Here is a 20,654-nt window from a genome sequence, read left to right on the forward strand (position 1 = left end):
AAACTGAATCAAATTGGTATTCGAGACACTTAAATGCCTGGCGGAGAAAATTTATCGCCCATCAATGTCGATCGATGTCGTGAAACTATGCACATGCTCAAGCAGCCTTGCACGCTGAGGTTGGATAAACTCACAGTTTAGTTCCAATAATTTGTGGGAGAGGTTAGGCCAGTGTTCCGAACTTTCAGAAATGGTCCTCTGACATCTACACCAGTTGATCTGGAAATCAAGTCAGCAAGAGAGAATTCCATAGCAATTAATCACGACCCGAGGTGACCATGTTGCTTTGATCTATTGACACAATCCGAGTTTCTTGATTCCGATGAGGAGGAAATCTGTTGTCGATGGTTTTAGTTCTCCGATTTGGAGTCACTTGAAGAACTCTTACTGATGGACTAGAACCACCATCGGCAAGTGCACAATGATGATCAATTTAGCGAGCTTAAAATGAAAATCGATATTCTCTTCTTCGATGGCCACTCTCCATTGAAGATTATCTCGATTGAGAGCAGTCTGTTGAGGCATTCTTTGATTATAATATATCACCCTAAAAAACAGGTCTGATAAAAGGGGGTGCAAGAGCATGGTGGCTACAACTCTTGCAATCCAGTCATTATGAAGGAATGGGAAATGTACAGAATTGGATGAAAACGAAATAGCTCATCCAGAGCCATTTCCTTCATTCTGACTTGAACAAATGTTATATCTGCAATTCCAATGCTGTTCACAAGGGAATCAGACAATAAGCAGCTATACGGAAGATTTTTATATGTTGAGCGCCTGCAATAATTTAGATGAATCAAAATGAAAACTAGTTGCTCACTGTATTAGGAGAGTTGAAGCTATCCAAGACAAACTAGAAATAAATTCAGTGTAGTCATTATCATAAGCTGTGAATTTCGCATATAAGACCTAGCTGCAACTTAATTGAACTCCCAAATTCCCTTATCCTAAAAGAAGTTTATCGGAGTAGCAGATAAAATTAACTAAAGGTGGATCAACTATTGCAAAGGGAGGAGGCCCCGTTTGGTCCCAAAATCCGAATCAAGGAGCCATTGAAGCTCAGGAAACAGAGAAATTAAATTAGCAGCCGGATAATGTGTATAACAAATCAGGTATATCAGATATAACAAATGTTATATCTACAATTCCAATGCTGTTCACAAGGGAATCGGACAATAAGCAGCTATACGAAAGATTTTTATCGATTTAAATAGAAATAATTTAACAAAGAAATATACCACAATAGAAATATAATTATATACCACAATAGAAATATAATTATCAAGGAGCCATTGAAATTTAATCGGACAATATACCACAATAGAAATATAATTATTATTACTGAAATTTAAATAAAGGTTGCAAAGAATGACTCTTAATATTAGGGAAACAAAAACAAAAATACAAAAGACATCTTAGAGTGAGGAGGAAAACGTAGGTTGCTGATTGGGTAGCAAAAACAGGGTTTGGAAGGTGGTAGAAAGGGTTGACGGCTGTTACAACCTGGTCCGAGGCTTAGAATTAAGCAAGACGGGTACAGACGTTCGGATGGTGCAAATTAATTTTTTTTTTATATGTATTTACCATTTAACAAATGAATGGTCACTAATTAGGTTAAATTAAAACAACATATTTAAATTTATCTCGTTACTGGTTGTCTGCGCTTTCTATAAACATTTTTTCTTCTATTGTTCATATTTTAATCACTTAATTAAACATTAAATATTAATTTAAAACAACAACGAGCTAAACAAAGCTAGTGATGATCCATACTCCTAAACTATAATAATATAAAAGAAAAGAAAACAATATGCATGCAGTTAAATTTTTAATAAATCAACATAAATATTTGATATGCTATTTAATGAATTTTATTATACCAATAACTTACCAATATCTTTATATATATGTACAATCATCACAAGTGCCGTTTAAAAATTGTACCACTTACGGTACTTCAATATTAGTATCATTTTCCATATACTTGCACTGGTGCATTAGTTTTCCCCCGCTAGTACAATAAAGGAGGCGACACTATTATCATCAAGATGCACATGCAATCATAATATAAATTATCACTTTCTAACAATGAATGTTTTAGTCTCATTTGCAAATAAATCTTTGTTGTATAAAACTCAATATCTTCGATAATTTACGCAAAGTTGAGCACATGTCATTCTTACATCATGAATAAAATTCGATAGAACTATAAATCATTGGTATGCAGTGCTCTAACAGTAGCAATAATGCATTTGGTCTGTGGAAACAAAATATTATTGTAGCAAAGGCTTTTCTAAAATTGAAAGCATAACATTGTATAAAATTTGATTAATTTATTATTTTAATAAGCTATTATTTTTTTATTAGAGTAAACGCCTAATACATGACTATTAACAAATTTCCAATTTAGTCTCAAAATTCTATGATGCTCTAATTTTGACCCAAGCTTTGAAAAATTTCTTCAAACTGGTTCTAAATCATATTTTTTGTTAAATTTAAAAGTGAACTACTTGAAGTGAAGGTATTTCATCTTTTATGTAATTATTTATAAATATATCCAACATAAAATTATTGCATATGTTGTTTGGCTTGATTTAGGTTAAATCTTACTTAAAACCTAATTAAATACTGTTCAAATACGATTAAATACAGACATCACAAACTCTGAAATTTCATTTCTCCATCATTTTTGCTTTTAAATCTGATTAAATAATCTATTTTTTCCATATATATTACATTTTTCCTCTTCGACGAATCACTCTACTCCACAAACTTTTAGTGTCGTATTTACGTGACTGAAGTCATAGCTTCTACAGATCGAACCCGACGTAAGTTAAATCCACCTCTCTTTGCAATGAATGATGGTCCAGGGGGATGCACAAACACTCGAAAGTAAACCAAGCCTTGTCAACGCAAACACAACAGATGGAGACAGAGACAGAGCCTACTCCGTCGAGTGGAGAAGCAGTGAATGAGTACTCGCCTTGAGTTGCTCCGTCGATGGTGAAATAAAAGGGAGAAGTCGCATTGGGATGGAGACAAAGCCTTGTCATTGACGCAACCAATATAGAGACTGCTCTGTTAAGTGTAAAGCAGTGAATGAGTACATGCCTTGAGTTGCTTCCTTCGTCAATGATGAAATAGATGGGGAGAAGTCACATTAGTGGAGAAGTGAAGATTTAGATTTAAGGTGAAACTGTTTTGCGTATGAATTCTCCAGTGAGAATAGGATGGCCCTTCGCGTGTTTAATTCATGAATTTTGTAAATAAACAGAATTGTCTTTCAAAATGTGACAGGAGTTGTTAAATTAAATAGAAAATTTTTAAGACCAATTCGAAACAATTTTTAAAAGTCGAGGACTAAATTGGAGCATTTAAAATTTGGGGATTAAATTGGACACTTCTTAATAGTCGAGGGGATTTTTCTTTTTTTTATTATGTAAGTATTAAATTTTATTATTGTATTTTATGTAATCCGAATTATATAAATATATACACATATTATATGTATAAAGTTATAGTTACAAAAACTCTTCTTTATATGCTTACTTTTGGTTGAGCCCTACGCAAGCGACCCCTTTCTTTTCCGCGTGCGAATGGCAACACGACTTGCTCTCAACAGGTCGCCCCTTTCTCCTTCAGCATCATTTTCTTCTCGCAAATTAGGGTATGAAAAATTCGTTGCAAGTAGTGCTACTCTTGTCCTACCCTTTATCGCAACTCAATGTAGTAAAGAAATACAGCAATCCTCATCTTCTCACGATCGTAGCGCACAACATCGTTTCCTTAGGTATGCAAACAACAACGCCTCTCTCCCTCCTTCCTCTACTCTCTGACTGGACGAAAGAGTGCTCCTGTCTCTTGCGATAATTTATAGGGTGAATATCACCTCTTCGGCTTCCCGACCTCCCCTTGTTTCCTCTTCCCCCTGTCAGCTCTTCTTTTTCTCTTTCCTTAGCTCTTAGATTCCTCTCCCCCAGTAACAGAAACGGGACTTTACGATCTTCACCACTTGTAAAAATGTCATCCTTGAAATTTAAAAATAGTCCGCAAGTTACATCTCATTAAGCAAATCGACATTATCTATCCATAAATTTTTTATCGGGTTAACTTTTTCTATAATTTCGGTGTATCATTGTCTGAATGAATATAATTATTAATTTGAGTTAACTTTAATTATAATTTTTTTATTATTAAAATTTCTTATAATTATCTAGTTGACTCTTTTATCAAGATTTAATTATTTAGTCATAAACCTTGTTTCTGATACCACTTTTATATCGACGACCTAAGGCTTGGAATTAACCAGAGCGGGTACACTTCGTTGGAAAGTGGAAATTAAATTTTCTATATTTATCTATCATTTAACAAATGAACGATCACTAATCAGATTAAGTTAAAATAATATATTTAATTTTACCTCGTTACTAGTTATCTGTGTCTTCTATAAACATTTTATTTTTTATCGTTCATCTTTTAATCACTTCATTAAATTTTAAGTATTAAGTTAAGACAACAATAAGTTAAACAAAACTAGTGAATACTCACTCCTAAACTACAGTAATGCAAACAAAAATAAAATAGAATGTATGTCAGGTAAGTTTTTAATAAATTAATATAAATATTTAAAATGATATTCAATGAATTGTACTATATCAATAACATACGAATATCAGTTTATATCCGTACAACCGTAATAGGAACAATTTAAATATTATACCATTTAAATTACTTTAATATCTATCTTTTTGTTTCATATATATGTACGAATATATTAGTGTTCCCCCTCTAGTACCATAAAGGGGTTGCTTCATCATAGTCAAGCATGCACATGCAAACATAAAATAAAAAAAATCACTTACTAATAATGAATATCTTTGTCTCATTTACAAAGTTGTGAGTGTTTTTATACAAGATTTAATATCTGCGATAATTTACACGAAATTGAGTGCATTGATCATTCTTACATTATGATTAAAATTTAATAGAACTATAAATCATGCTATGCAGTGCTCTATTAGTAACAATAAATACATTTAATCGAGAAAAAAATAAAATGTTATTATAACAAAAGAATTTGTGTACTTACCTTGATGTCGATTAATTTGCTTTGACGCTGACTCTTTTAAAAATTGTAAGTTTTACATGGTTTAAAATTTAATTAATCTATTTTTTAATAAACTATTAACTTTTCAGTATTTATGTATTAAATTTCATTATTTTAGTTTTGTAATCATAAGTATATATATATGGAAGATACAAAAGTTTTGGCGAACAGATGCTAAGAACCCACTCACAAAGCATACTAAAAAAGTAGTCAAAATGTACAAGTATATCCCGAAAAAAGTAGAGACAATTTTTCTAAAAAGGATAAAAATGGTCTGCGGGCTACTCGGGAGGAGCAGAATTCCACCAGAGAGCTTAGACATGATTAGTGGGCTTTCTTCTCTCCCTGGTTCTAGAGAGAGAGTCGAGCACCAAACTATGATAGGGATTTCCACCTGAAACGCGCAAAGCATCCTCCTGTAAATTCCTGAGTTCTTTTAGTTCTTTTTTCTTTTTCCTGGTTTTGTAAACTTGTCAATCATCTTCCAAGGGTTGTCGTAATTTATCACTGAGTTGATCATGAATGAGAGCAATTTCTACTTGTTGATCACCTTGAACTTGACACACCACTAGGGTTTGAGGGCCCTCAACATCAACAATAGTTATTTCTATAGCATATTGTCAGTCGCCAAACATGGTGTTGAAAGTTTTGAAAATATAATTTAATTATATATATATATATATATATATAATTTTGAAAAGTAACATTTTAATTTTAAAAATACGAGACTGAACCAATTTCATATATTCAATAGTTTAAATAATCGAACACAACACCACAAATGGTGAACCTATCCAGATGAATAGACACATCATTTTCTAGTAAGACTCGATTAATTTAACTAAAGAATTTATGACATCCGTTTGATCTGCGAATCATTTTATGTTAATCGACAAGTTCGCTTATTTAATATTGAATATTAAATATGATTTATATTATGTTGGGTTCTCAAAGTTCCCTATAAAGGCAAACCCCTATAGTTAATTACATTTTAAGTGACTGAAGCCGCTTAAGGATACTCTCGATTCAGATTAGTGGTTTTGCTTTAAGTTTTCAAGGTTTCAAGGTTGGACATTGGAAATTTAAGAATACTCTCGATTCAGATTAGTGGTTTTGCTTACAAGAATTTCAAACTTTAAGTTTTCAAGGTTGGACATTGGAAATTCTAAAGTAAATGAATCAAACAGGAACATTTATTTTAAGGAATTTAAATGAATAAGAGGTAGGAGATGTCGTTGGTCCGAAGGGAACCTCGATGACTTCTCAAACTATCTTATTGTTTGACTTTGATTTTAAGAAAAAATTTTTTTGATGTTTCATCCTGCCAGTTTTATTATTTAGATTTATATTTGCATGACACAGTCATACAAATAGTCTGAAATATATGAGGATTTATGTTGTAGCGAGCCCAAAATGAGTTAGGACTTAAGTTGCACAACATGATTGTGCGAAGACCTAAAGATAAGTTAATGATTTGTCGTACTGGACGAGCTGCCTTGAAATTCTATGACTTGTTATTTGATTCTAAGGAAGGATTTGTTATTGTAAATTCGATTGCTCTCCCGACGTTGTTCTTCAGTTCATCTCCGTCATGCTGCCTACGAAGTTAGCTCCAAGCTCATCGTTAAAGTGACAACTCTAGATCTTTGATGTTTAAGGTTTTACAATATGCATGTCAAGTTTTGATGTCGTTAAAGTATTGTGTTGGGGGGGTTAAAGTTGATTAGAGCGATACAGGTTAGGATCCCACGATTCACTCGTTCCGGTACCACTATTTTCTTTTGAATTTATTTAGTCTAAACGAATTGTTAAGCTCTTAAACTAGGGAGATCTCGTTAGCAATCATTGGTTACCTCATCTGTTAAATTCAAGAGGGCGTATTATGTTGTTTGTTTTTTTTTCCTTGAAAATGTTGTTTAAGTTTAATTTTGAAAAAAAAAAAGTTTATCTTAATTTTGAAAATTGTTGTTTTGGGCTTTTGAAAAGTATCTCAACCAAACATGCATAATACATTAAAGCGGTAATAAATTACATAAATAAAATGACAATAAATAAATTATAAATCCGTACCAGTCATCTTCTTGCTGTTCCCGCTGAAATATTAGCATTTATAATCATGTGTAAATTGCAAAGTAAAAGTAAAAACAACTTCTAAGTGGTAATGAGGCCTTAATGGTTTAAATTCAAAAGAGATCACAATTCATAACTTGGTGAGTCCCTGAGGGTTCTATGGATGATTTCTTTAACAAAACATAATAAGTTCAATTGTTCTTCAAAATATCTAAAAGATGATAAGAATGTTCGAGGCGTAGCCTTAAACAACTCTTAAGAACTCTTTAGACTATCTCGAGTTTATTTGAATTTATTATGTTATTGAATAGATCATCCTGATGTTCATTAGGTTTAAGTTGTGCTCAGTTTTATACCTCAATTAACCTATGAGAGAGAGGGTAGACATGTTTAAGCTTGTAGTGTTCAAAGGAGATTAATAATTGTTTATATTCCAACGAATCTTCGAGCTTCTTTAGATTAAACTTAGCTCACACAGCTCTTTAGTGATTAGGGGTGGATGTATAACTTCGAAAAAAAATTCGGATTAAAAACATTTAATTCATATTAAAAGATCAATCTATAGCTCAACCATTAGTTTGGGACTTTAGATTAGTGAATTATCAACTTTATAACTTATGTCCCAAACATTTAGATCATCCAAGTTATTTTCTTTTTCCAAAGTTTAACAACTTGAATAATTATAGTTATACCCTTCTTTTCTAAAAGTGGAGGTTGATTGGTTTTTAATTCTTACCCTCATGTTTCAATCACCTTATAATGTTGCTTAGAATCAAAATATCACCCTTCAAGTTTTTAGCCCATCCTAAATTTTAACTAGTGGTGAAAGGTGGAAATTACAATTTTGCCCCTAAGGCTCCTATCTAAATCTTTTAAATTAATTCGCATGGGCTTGAAAATTTGCTGGTCTATCTCTCATGGGTTATTTAAGGTACCAGAGAACTCATATTTTTTTGATTTTTATTTTTTTTATAATTATTTTAATACAAAAATGAGAATTTCCAAAGTTAATTCATTTAATCAATCAAAGTAAAGTTTCTGTCCTTAAGTAAATTATTGGAAATTCTCGGACCTCGGAATGGCGCGCCGAGAAGTTTGGAGTATTACCGCTTATATTATTGTTACTAATTTATTATTATTTATCTACTATTGTTAGGAATCATCGTTAATGAAATTATTATTATTATCTTTGCTATTGTTATTATTATCATTATTTGTATCATTTATACATGTGTTGTTATTATTGCTTATTTACCATTCACATATAAGTTATTATCGTTATCACCCCCTTTTCTTGTTATTGCTATTCTCTTATTTATTACTTACTATTATAGGTTTATGTGTATGTACACATGTGTATTTTATTATTATTATTATTATTATTATCATCTAGTCATATATTATTGTATATTTTATTATTATTATTATTATCTTTAGTACTGCTTACGTATATATGCTTATGTATATGTTGTGATTATTATTTATTATTTATTCATTGTTAGTGTTATAGGTATATATACACATATTCATTATTTAGTATTTAAGTATTATTTATGTATACATTGTTATGGTTATTTAAATTTTATTTATTATTAGTATTATTGTTATTAGTGTGATTATTATTAATTTTATGTCATTATTATTATTAGTATTTTTCTTATATATATTATTATTATGTATATATGTATTACAACTTTTATATTATTATTACTTATATTTTTTAATTATTATCGCTATTATTATTATTAGTATTATTATTATTATTATTATTATTATTATTCATGTTATTATTGATATTATATAATGTTATATTATAGTTGTTCCCTATATATTATTATTATTGTACATTATACACATTACTTTTATTATATTATTGTTATTGTTATTATCCTAATCATTATTAATATTATTAACTTATGTTATTTTTATTAAGTTATTATTATCTATATACTTTTATTATTATTATTATCTATTACTAGTAATAATGTTATTATTTAGCTATGTGTTATTATTATTATTATTTATTGTTGTTAATGTTAATATCATTTTTATAATTCTTATCATTAATTATTGACTTATCTATTTATATTTATATATAACTATTACTATTATTTACATATTCTTACAAGTGTGTAAATCATCATCATCATCATCATCATCATCATCATCATTAAAATTGAGTGGCATATACAGAAGTTAAGTGGCACGTGTAATAGTTAATTTTTAAATTTATAGGTTTTGGGTGGTATGTATGTAAATTATTAAATAAGTTTTGGGTGGTATGTATGTAAATTATCCTCTTTATTTTAAAAAGAAATAGAGTGGTATGCATTTAAATTTTCCCTCTCTCTATTATAAGATGTAGGATGTACGCGAAGAAGAAAAAGGGGGAGGAGGAGTACCAGTCAAAGCTTTGTTGGATGGAGGAAGGCTCATCGGAGGACAACTCGCCGCAGGGAAGCTCGACGGAGGGGTATCCGCCGGAGAGTGGTGGAGAGATGGGGAGCTCTCTTTTTTTTTTTTAATTTAGAGGGGAAGGAATGGGGAGCTGGCTGTTTAGGCAGAGGAGGATGAGTGGAGTTGGATTGGCTTCATTTGTTGAAGGAGATGATGAGGGAAGTGGTTGGCTATGAGGTGGCATTAAGCTTGGTCTGGATAAGAAGAATATAAAGAGGAGGGGGCTTTGTGTGGAAGGAGGTAAGGAAGTGGTCTTAGCTGAGTGTAGGAGAAGGGGGAGAATTAGCTGCTTTTGGGAAGGAGGAGGAGGGTGCTTTGGGGTTGGAAGCTTACCGAAATGGGGAGATTGGAGGAGAAAAGGCGTGGTTTAGAGAAAGAAAGAAAGATAAGGCCAGGTGCTTTGGTTGGGGAGCTTACCCAAGTAGGGAAAGTTGAGGTGAGTTTTGCTGTGAAGTGGAGTGTGTGGGAGGAGAAACATGCGGTGGCGGATCAAGCAAAAGGGAACAAAGGGAATTCCATCGTGGAGAAGGAAAGAGAGAGAGAGAGAGATGTGGATACCTTTATTTAATATTTTTATTACTTTATTAATATATGTTATGATGTGAAGTTTCACTGGAAGGGGAAGAGGTGTGCATTTTTATTTATTTGTTTTATATATATATATAGATGTCAGCTCCTAAGTCTAGATCTCGTACTATTCGCGACGCTCGCAGCTCTGTCGACGGCTCGCTTCTAGGGTATAGAAGCAGCTCGGAAGTTTGCTCGCCTATTTTCGCCTAGCTGCTCTGGAGATGGCATCGACGATCTGTTCCTATGCCACTGCACTTGCTAGCGACTTTCCTATTCCTACTCCTGCTCCTCTTTTAGATTCTGAGACTGGTTTTTGTATAGGTAAATCCTGCAATGTTCCACAATCATTTAACGAGGCTCTTGAAGGTGACGGCGATCACACCTTTATCAAAAATTGGGGAAAAAAATTTGAAGTCTGCTCTTATTCTCACAGAGGTTGAAACCAGTACTCTCGTATCTTCGTGACGTTTTCCTCTAGTGGGAAAATTTCCTTATGATTACCCAAAACTTGAGATTCTTCGAAAAGAATTTGATGCTATGAAGCTGTTGGGCAGTTGAAACATTGGTTTACTTGATGGTCGACACATAGTGATTTAGTTGTCTCACGATTCCGATTACACTTATTTTTTCTCGGAAAGTCATCAAGATCGACAACCGTTATATGAAAATTCTGAAGTGAACTATTTGTTTTGATCCAAAAGCAGAGTCCTCTATCATTCCAGTTTGAATAAAGTTTTGGGGTTAAAATTACATCCGTTCAATTTGGAAATTCTCTACTCTTTAGCAACTGCTTACGGTAAACCTCTTAAGGTTGATAGTCCTACGCTTGGTGTCACCAGACTCTTTGTGGCTTGTGTTTTAGTTGAGAGGGATATCGGTGGCTTGTGTTTTAGTTAAGAGGGATATCGCTCAACCAGCTCCGGATGAGATATGAATTGGAACCACTCACAACGGGTATTGATAAAAGGTTGAAATAGAACCACACCCTCATTGCTCTCATTGCAGTATTTTTTGCCACAACTCTACTATTTGCTATTGTTTGCATCCTCATCTAAGGTCGAATATCGTTAAAGATCAGCTACCTATAGTTCCTGTTGAGAAGATGCAACCCAGTCCTCTTTCCAACACCGTAGTTCCTAACGAATAACACTATACTACAGCTACAGATTCAGTTGTGCTTATACCACCCACTTTTATTGAAGAAGATTCACTTACATGCCAATACACACGAGAGTGCTCCTTTGATCCAATAACAGATCAGCCAGTACAACATGTAGTTGTTTCTAATGTTTAACAACCTGAACATCTCCAGCACACTTTAGACCAAGATTACGTGAGTCAATCTTATGATGAGGAATGACAGGTCTATTCCAAGAGGAAGAAGAAGAATGAAGGTCAACTCCAGCTCAAGAATATATTGGATGATACATTGGTTATTACTGACAATGACAATCATCTTATCAACTTATTAGCTTGCTCCTTCCCTAGAGGTAGGGGCAAAGGCAAGACCAAATTGGATCGCTCCCTTGCCACCTGATATTTTGTATTTTGGCACTTTTTAGGCTTTTTCTTTCAGTCTTTAATGTATTTTTCTGTATTTTCTAGTTTTAGAACCATTTATTGTTTTTGTATGGGGCAGGGTCATGTTTGGGTCCTCCCACACACTCATACATACATATACATATATATTTAATAATTTTAATACTAATAATAATATTTTTCTTATTGTTTTATTATATATATATATTCATGATTTATTATGATTATTATCATTTTCTTTTAATTTTATTTTTTATTATTTCTTATTATTTCTTATTTTTTTGTCATATACATATATATAATTCATTAGTATTATTTATACATATAGTTTATTTATTTATTGTAATTTATTTATTATTATTATTATAATCATTATTATTTTATATATGTATATATATTTATTTATTTTATTTTATTATATTATTATTGTTATTACTATTTAAATGCATCAATTTTTGTGCATTTTTCTCGTACATGACACCATAGTAAAATGAATTCTCCTCGGGTAAAATCGACATCTCAGACGTGCTTGCATTGTTCGTTTCATCATCCAAGGTCTTCTGAACAAGCTCGTCGACGATCGAGTCAATTTGAGTTCTATGTGCATGAGGGTGGTGTGACGTTCGTGGATCGGGTCAATCATTTAATAGGAATGTTGATCGGTTCTTTCATGAGCAACACCCAAAGTCAAGCAGACTGCTCGCGATAGAAAGTCGTTCATCGTACGTCGTAGGGTTTTCTTATGATTTTCTCAATTCGTATAGGAACTTGACTTGAGTTTCAATATGTTTGTTCCAATCGACTCAACTAAATATTGAGGATTTGAAACCATACATGTGAGACTACAAGGAGATAAGAAGCGGTTTGAATTTCTAAATAGGTGTGGGTTTCAATACTGGTTCTCTAGGATACTCAGTAGAAAAATCCTTAGGCTAGATCATAGGCTCTAGGAGAAAGAGTTAGTCCTCGTCAAAAATGAGGTCAACACATAAAGTATCATCAATCACCAAAATGAGAGTATCCTCATTTTCAACAACATGAGGGGCTAAGGAAGTCAGGGGTGCTCCTCTGGAGCAAAATCAGTAAATATCTTCTTTAGTTGTAATTTCCACTATATTAGCTAGTGGAATAGGTGCTCTATGAGTAGTTGGGTGAGACACTTCAAGTTGGCGTCTCAAATTAGAATAGAGCCTAAATCATTTTTCAAGTGTGTGTCCAAACATCTTACAATGGGTGCAATAGTATGATTTTTGTTCCATGACATTGCCGGCACTATTTTGGTTGGAGAAGTTGCCCGCAAGAAGCTGTCGGCAACCGGAATTGAAATCCCGTTGCTCGCTTCGGAAGAACGTATATATATATATATAAGTTTTAGAAAAATGTGAAATCAAACTAACCTCATACCTTTCACAGTTTAAATGAAATAACACTATACCTCAAACCCTGTATCTATCTCGAAGAATAAACACAAGACTTGAGGATAAGACTCAATCAAATAAACTAAGAAATATATGATATCCGTTTGGTCTGTGAAACCATTTTATTTGCAGATAAGTTCCCTTATTTAATATAAAGAATTAAATAGGGTTTATATTAAGTTGGGTTTGGAAAAGCTTAGGGCAAACCCCTATAGTTAATTACATCTTAAATGACCAAAGTCACCTAAGAAAACTCTCAATAAAAATCAAGAAATATTATTTTCAAGGAGTTCAAAAGGGTAGGACTTTTCAATGAAATCAGACAAAGAGGTATGAAAGGGGATTACTTCAAATTTGAAATATTTTGTTGTAGAGTCAAAAGGAGGAAGAACTGAGGGGTGTTATGGATCCAGACGAGAAAATAGTGCTTATATTGTATAGCAGAACTATATAATGAAGTCATACGAAGGTCTAAAGATAAGTTGAGGATTTATGTTGTACTAAGTGGAAAACCTCAAAATCCTATAGCTTGTTGTTTAGTTTCTAAAGAATGGTTTAATTGGTGTAGACATGTTTTGTGTTGAAGATGGCTGTGGTGCCGGCAATGCTAGCTCCAAGCTCCTCGTCATGGCAAGTTTAATTTTTCTATTGTGTTAAGTCCTGTGTCAAAAGAAATGTTTCCTAAGATTATGGTTGTTTCAAATATCATGGGGCATATTAAAATTGATTAGAGCAACACAAATTAGATTCTCAAGGTTCCCTCATTCTGGTACCACTATTTTCTTCAGATTCACTTAATCCAAATGAATTTACTAAACTCAACTCAATTAGTTCCATACTTTCATTTAGACCGTGGGAAATCTCGTTAGCAACCGTTGGTTACCTCTTTCGATGGATTTCCGATCATCCGATGGAGACGTCTTAATTTTGTTGTTTTTGTGATGTTTGTGATTAAGTTTTGAGTTGTTTTAGATTTTGAATTTTTTGGAGATAATTTTTATCTTGATTGATTCTTTATTTGATTTTAGTTTTGATTTTGGTTTTGTGGCTATCATAGCAGTTTTAGTTTTCATGCAGAGTGACATCATTGTTTAGCATACAAGTTTGTGTTAACAAAAAATACAGTATGAAAGTACAAGAAAGACGGCGCTGTAATCTGTAAAAACGTACCTGTCGAGTCTTCTTGTTCCACCACCTGAAACTCAAAATGCATGTTAAGGCATTATAAAACAGGAAAGTAAAATTTTGGCCACCTACCCAACCCTAGGTCATGTTTTGGTGGGTCTCTATTTGATCACTTAAGGATTTTATCAAGCAAAACATATTAAGTTTGGTAGACCTCCGACATATCCAACAGATCTGGAGAAAGAAACAGGTCCATGTTTCTCTCTCGTTGCCTGGTGAAAAGTCTCGAGCTCTTTTAAACTTATTATGTTACTTAATGACCCATCCTGTAAATACCTTTAATGCTCAGTGAACGTTGATGTTTTAATTATTCCTAAGAATAAGGTAATATCACTTGTAATTTAATTTGAAAATTATGTGAATGGAGACCCTTAAAGGGGCAAGTTAGTGGTATTAAGGTATTTGGCAAACTTTTTGCTTTGGGCTTGTAGTGTTTTAGAGCTGTTCAATTTTCAATCATGTTTACTTTTTTAATCCTCATTTAAACGCTGTTCAATTTTCAATCATGTTTACTTTTTTAATCCGCATTTAAACGAAATTTGATTTAGCCTAGGTCACCACTAAACCCTTTAAGATTTTGGTAAATGTCTAAGTCACTTTGAATGAAATTGATTTTTTTAAATGACGATGATGATTCATTTTTTTAAGATTCATTTTTTTTTAAATTCATTTGAACATCAAATAGGGATATTAAAATAGTGAGTTATTGACACCCAAAATCTTACCCTTAAGTCTAGGATCATTTAATTGACTAGACTTCAAAATTTCTATAATTTTAAGGAAATTGCAAATTTATCCTTTTAAATAAGAAAAGCGAGATGAGTTTCTACCAATTAATTGTGTTTCAAGCACCCAAGTATGTTGATTAAGATCAAAGATTACCTATTTCCCTTTCTGGAATTAGACCTAAATGTTAATTAAGGCTAAATTTCCAAAATTACATTTTTGCCCTTAAGACTATCACTCCATAATTTATCAAATTTAATTCAAATGATTTTGGAATTTTTATCTTACTCCACTCAATGGTCAATTAAGGCATCATAGGAGAAAATATGATTTTCCAAAATTTAATTTAATTTATTTAATTATTTTAATGCAAAAATAAGAATTTTCAAAGAAAACTTCCCAACTTGATCATGGCAAAGCCTAATCCCTTGAAATTTTAACTGGATGTGGACTTAGACCAGAGAAGTATTTGGACCAAATTTCATGATTTTTATTTGAATTATTAGAATTATTTTAAGTTATTGAGTGTTTATTAATTGTAAAATATTTTAAATGTGGAAAATTAAGTTTTATATTTTTATTAAATTTCTCTAATGTCAAGGGACACAGAGAAACAAATTTCTGATTTTTATGATTTTCCTTTGAATTTTTAGAATTATTTTAGTGAAAATCCATTTTTAACCTTTAAAAATTATTTTAAGCTTCAAAATTTAATATCTTTATTTAGAAAATCAGGAAAAATATTTCAATTGTTCCTAAGTGCTTAGAAAATAATTTAGAACATTTTCATCAGTTTTATTATTTTTGTGACTTTTATCTTTTTTTTATTATTTAGATAAATTATTTAAATATTTAACATAGGCTAAAAATCAAGTTTTTATTTTAAATATCATTTTATTTTTAGAAAATACCGTTGATCACAGAGAACTCAAAAAACCAAGTTTTAGAAATTTTCAAGTTATATTTTAATTAATAAAAATCATTTTAGTGCAAAAAATGTGATTTAACTTGAAAAATCAATTTAAGTTATCTGGACTTAAATTTTTAAGGGGGGTTCTTTGGACTTTGAATCTTAGTGGAGATTAAAAATCAAGTTATTTAGATGTTTACCCAAAATTAATTTTCTTTATGTTTTAGGGTTGGTGGAAATTTGGTATATTCTTAATGACTTAACCCATGAAATATTTTTCAAAGGATTGTCTGGTCATAGTAAACCTTTCAAAATTCTCTTGGAATTTTCTAAGCAACATGCTAATTACCATGATTAATTTATGCAAATAATAGACATAAACTTGAAAAATATGGATCTCTCTAACTTTGGAAAAATCAAGGAATGTTCCCTAAGACAGAGGCAACAACATGCTAAAATTTCAAGCCATGGTGATATGCCTACATGCATGGAGAATCAAAATACTCAAATCAGTGTTCAATTAATTAAAAATAAAATATGCATCAAATGGACTTCAAATCGTTTCCACATTGTTCTCTTATGTTCACTGAGTATTATGGTATTTTTATTTTATTTTTGTGATTTTTCTACACCAAGATATAAATTTTTAAAGTTATGAATTATTTTTTGATTTTCTTAATTTCTTATTTATCTATTTAAACGCGTGGCGCCATGTCAACCTACGGCGGTTCTGAAGCTCCACGCGTCGCGCTTCTATTTGACGCCGCCATCCACCTCAGCGATGACTAGGTCCGCGGTTCATGTAAGGGAACCTTGTCCGACTTGATCTCATCCATTGATGAAATAAACTCGCGATCAAACGGCTCTCCGTCAACGTCCCCAATAGAGTGATCCCGTAACCGTCCAGAAAAACTAAAACCTTAAGATCTCCCTCTAGACTGAACCAAATCACTTCGGGTTTGATCCTATGGGCTCATCTAAGTGAGACGAACACATCCATACGGTAATCATGTAATTAAATTAAGTCTAATGAAATTGACAATCAAAGTAGGCTCGGGAGGAAGAGAAGATCAATACCTTGGCTCTGAGAAGGGAAGCTTCGATCAGAGGTGCTCTGCACGTTCGTTGGGGTCCAAGGAGGCTAGGGATTAAGCCTTTTGCTGTGGTGTAAGGCCCAAGTATGAATTCGACCAAACTCGATTTCAGGTGTTGGTCTAGGGCTATCTTAGGGTCTCTGTGGAAGGGGGATTTGATGGAGCTTCTTCTTCTTTCACTGTGGTGAAGGTGTGGGTGAGTTTAATTTGAGTTTAGTGGAGTGCATGAGTGTAATGAGCTTTGTTCTGGTTTTAGGCAGAGGTTCGAGCTCAAAATTAGGCCTTCACAGTGGGAATCAGTGGGGGAAGATGGTTCGTTTGAGCTGAGGTCTCAAGGAGTCTCTGTGAGCAATTTGGGGGAGTCTCTCTGAGAAATTTTCAGCACTCCCTCTATGGCCGTGGAGGGGAGCTTTTATAAAAAGTGGCCTAAGGCTTGTTGTCATGGCTAATTGGGGGGTGAAGTGTGCTGCCTAGGTGGAGCGCAGAGAGGCTCTAAGCTTCAAATGAGATGAGGTGGCCTCTAGGTTTGAATTGGGTTTAATCGCATAGGAGTGGCTCTCGGTTTGGTCATTTTCCTGCCACTAGTGCGGCCAGCCGGCTAGGGGAGGTGGTCAGAGGCCAGGTGAGCCAGGGGAATATGTCACAGCAAGTAAATGCGTTTGAGCTTTGTTTTGGCAAAAAAACTCTAAGGCTTAAGCAAATATGGCATTAAATCCCTTGATTTAGTGGTCCATGGCTTATCCTAGGCGTTTTCTTGGGGGTTAGGTTGGTCATTAGGGTCCAACTAATGGCTGTGGAGTCATTAATTTGGTGAATTTGGGGTAGTTAGGCCATCTTTAGTGCATGGATTCAATTTTGGTTCAACCAAAGCTTGGGTTTGGGCTAGGCTAGCCATGTCAATTGGTCCAATTGATTGATCAACATTGTGTAGATGATTGTAATGAAGATTTTTGGTGAAGGGTTGAAGTGATTTTGTGTTCAATTGGAGGGTCAATTTGAGGATTTTTTGAAATTTGGTCAACTTCAGAATGTTGGGCTAGACTTGGGTCTAGTTTGGGCTAGCCCTGGGTTAAGTCAGACTTGGGTCTAGTTTGGGCTAGCCCTGGGTTAAGTTAAAATTGAATGGTCCAAATGATCAAGGGAGATGCTGTGAAGATTTTTCATGAAGGAATAGAGTGAAAATTTTGGGGCTAAGGCCATCAATTTGGTGAAATTTGGGGATATGACCAATTTGGGGCAAAATTGGGGATTTTTGGACTTAGGTTGAACTCAACTTAAATTGAGGTCACACCAAGGCCAATTGAAGGTCAGGTTTGATGTTTAGGAAAGTTATGAAGAGTTCACAACATAAATTGTAAACATAAATTATGGCAAATTGAATGCTCTATAGGTTCAATTTGGTGAGATTAAGTCATATAACCAAAATTAGGGGTTTAGTTTAGATCAAAATTGGGCTTAAATAATGGGCCAATTGAACTTGAATTTGCTTTAGATTGGTCATATGAAAGGTGAATTTGAGTTTAGAATTGAATTTATGGGAAATTGTGACCAAATTGATTGACATTTGAGGTAATTTTGTGAAAATTGGGTCTTTAAAGACAATTTTGGGGTTTTGGTTAAAGATGGTCAAATTGGCCAAATTGGGTCATGTGGCAGTTGAGAAAAATGAAATTGGGAAATTTAAAAGGTTTTGGAATTTTTTGGAATTTTTGGAATTTTGGGCTAAGGAGGGGTATTTTGGTAATTTGGCAAATTTTGGTGATTTTGGGTAGTTTGGGTGTTTTCAAGGAGTTTGAAATGATTTTTGAACAAATTTGAGTATTTTGGGTAAATTTATGAATTTTGGCCAAATTTAGGGTCGCAAGGGTATCTAGGTAATTTGGGGGAGTTTATGGGCAAAAGGCTAAGTTGGGCGTTTTGGTAGAATTGGGGTGCCAACCACTATTAATAAACTATGGACCAATGAAAACCCCATTTTGGGTCCTCTATGTACTGTATGTACTGGTCTTAGCTAATTGGTCTTAGCTAATCCCTAGCCTAAGGCCAGTGGGTTTAGGGGACCATCTACATGAGTCTCCCAAAGATTCAAGGAACCGAAGTCAAGAAGTTTGGGTTTAGGATTGTGAGTGATTGTGAGTGTAAATGATTGCCTTAGCCCTTGACCAACACTCAGGGTCAACCCTAAGGTCTAGCAGTCCCATAGAGATTATTCTTGAGCTTCCCCATAATGACCCCACCTGCTAAGTGCTATAGGTTAGGACCAATATGTGGAACTTCAAGTTGAGTAAAGAAGAATTTGGAGTTTCTAATGGTGAGGGTTCCTTTTCTAGTTTTCTAGGAATAGTCAACAAGAAAGTTCTATGGCTAGACCCTAGGCTACTAAAGAGGAAAATCTAAACTTCAACTAAAAGTGAGGTCAATAGACATTTTGTTGTCAGTACTTATTATGTGCACTGCCATACCACCTTCTTCAATGTCAGGCAAAGTGATCTCTCTCTCCACAAGGATCCAGGCGACATAAGACCTGGTGAAATTAAAAGTGGTTATGTCTAATTTCATTACTCCCAAGCATGACCCCAATGAAATTAAAGACCTGATGGTTGAAAAGATGCAACTTAAGCCTAGGTAACTTAAAATATATTGATACTATTGGTGGTTCTTGGTTTGGATCAAATTCAGGAGACCACTTGAGCAATTTCATAGTTTTTCCTTTAATTGTGAGGTATTTCTTAGAGAAAATCCTAAAATAGGCTTTGTTCGTAGTCAAATGTATACTTTCCATTGTCCTACAAGTTTGAAATTCTCAAAAGTTTTACGAATAACCTCCATCTTGGGATGCCCAACTGAAATTTCCCAATAAGAGTGAATTTGCATTTTTCAAACAGAGTAGAGACTTCAAAATCTGAAAAGATAAGAGCAGCCTTACCACCCTTCCTAGAATCCCTCTTAACAAACGAACGGTCGGCTATCCCTTTAAGAGATTCATGATAGATCTGAGAAAACATCACTTAATCGTAGCCTTCTCAGAGTCTAGACCCTTACTAAGCGCCTCAACAAAGGATAAGTGTTTATTTGGGGGAGGAACAATGGCCATCGAAGCAAAAGGCAAAATAACAGAGAAAGAAACTGTAGAATAACGTTTGCAAATGAGAGAGAAGGGTGTCGCAGGGGGCGTTCTCAAGCAAGTGTCGACGTCTGCGTGTAGGAAGCGAGAGGCTGGGGCTTGGAGAGGCTCTTCTTCGACGCTACCCTCTTTGAGCACGACTAGGCGACGAGCTGCGATGTTCCTGTCTTCTTAGAGCAGGACGAGACTACAAGCACGCGACAAGATGTGACCTTCTCGTCTTCTTCGAGCACGACGAGACTACAAGCACGACGAGGCGAAGAGCTATGATGCACCCCTTTCTGTCTTCGTTGAGCGCAGGGAGGCGGCGATACTGCTCTATGCAAACCCCTACCCTTCTTTGAGCACGGGGAGGCGACGAACAGCTACAATCCTGTCCCGGCGTAAGGATGTCGAGGGCTACTCGAGTCGCGACTGGAGTTAACCCTGGCAGAGCAAAATCCATATATAT

At 33.9% G+C, this 20,654-nt stretch overlaps 1 protein-coding gene across 8 annotated transcripts in view; it reads left to right on the forward strand.

Moving 5' to 3' along the window:
- LOC110026824 (ATP-dependent DNA helicase homolog RECG, chloroplastic) overlaps positions 1 to 20,654 on the forward strand; it is a 173,528-nt gene that overhangs the window by 96,010 nt on the left and 56,864 nt on the right. The gene's annotated exons all lie outside the window — the stretch shown is intronic.

Source organism: Phalaenopsis equestris, unplaced genomic scaffold (genome assembly GCF_001263595.1).
Source record: "Phalaenopsis equestris unplaced genomic scaffold, ASM126359v1 Scaffold000402, whole genome shotgun sequence".
NCBI lineage: Eukaryota > Viridiplantae > Streptophyta > Magnoliopsida > Asparagales > Orchidaceae > Phalaenopsis > Phalaenopsis equestris.